Here is a 1,109-nt window from a genome sequence, read left to right on the forward strand (position 1 = left end):
TGGCCCCGAGATTGTGCCCATAATTCCTAAAGTGGCCTCTTTGATTATATCTGATGTGTAATCCATCAGGGATTTCAATATCAAATAAGGGAAGTTTTATGACAAATAAACACAGAAGAAAAGGGGTCCCCTTTGAAAATAGGGGGGCAGACACGAAGGCCCCTATTGTGTAATTCCAATTACAGAAATATCAGTAATGGGTAAAGGAACAGAGAGAGAAAGCAGCATAGGGGTTGCCAGGGTCTGGGATGGGGGAGAAAAGGGCAGAGAGGGCTTCTGGTTTGGGACTCCTTTGGGGAATGAGATATTCTGCGGCAATGTTGTGGGGTGTGGTGGCACAGCGTTGGGCATGTACTTAATGCTCAAGACATGTTCAATTGAAAACAAGTAATTTTATTTAAAACAAATAATAAATAGTATATAGGACATGGAAGGATAAAATAACAGTTAATATCTACCAGAGACAAAGAACACACGGGGAGGGGATGAAACAATCGGGCTGGATCTCGGGTTCGGGCGATGGAACTAAGGGTAATTGTACAAGGAGCTCTCGCTGCAGGGCTGTGGGTTCTGGATGTGGCCTCTGGATGTGGCCGTGGGAGCCCTGCAGGAGCAGGAGTAGGGGCAGGGCTCAGGATAAGGGGAGGGACAGGGCACGGACAGAGATAAGAGCAGGGGCAGGGTCAAGGGCAAGGAGGAGGGACAGGATCTGGGTCAGGGGCAGGAACGGGACCACTGGCAGGGGCAGGGAAAGGGGCAGCCGCTCTGGCAGGAGTATGGACAGGGGCAGGAGCAAGGCTAGGATCTGGGTCAGGGACAGTAGCTCTGGCAGGGGCAGGAGCAGGAAGAGGGGCAGGTGCAGGAACAAGAGCACAGGCAGGGGCAGGGCCTGGGGCAGGGGCAAAGGAATGGTTAAGGGAAGGCGCAGGAGCTGGGTCAGGATCTGGGTCTGAGGCAGGAGCAGGGGCTGGGTTGGGGGAAGGGGGAGTGGCAGGAACTGTAGCAGGGGCAGGGGCAGGGGCTGGCGCAGGAGCAGGTGCCAGTTCTTCCTGGGCAGCGCCAGGCCCTCCGTGGGCAGTTGCCGGGTCACCTGCCGGCTCCTGGTCTCC

General features: G+C 55.0%; 1 pseudogene; it reads right to left on the reverse strand.

Annotated features, from left to right (window-relative positions):
- Positions 1–397: 397 nt before the first annotated feature.
- Positions 398–1,106, reverse strand: LOC141372376 (uncharacterized; annotated as a pseudogene).
- Positions 1,107–1,109: the final 3 nt, after the last annotated feature.

Source organism: Callorhinus ursinus, unplaced genomic scaffold (genome assembly GCF_003265705.2).
Source record: "Callorhinus ursinus isolate GAN/ISIS: 27379988/994484 unplaced genomic scaffold, GSC_fseal_2.0 scaffold13218, whole genome shotgun sequence".
Lineage (NCBI taxonomy): Eukaryota > Metazoa > Chordata > Mammalia > Carnivora > Otariidae > Callorhinus > Callorhinus ursinus.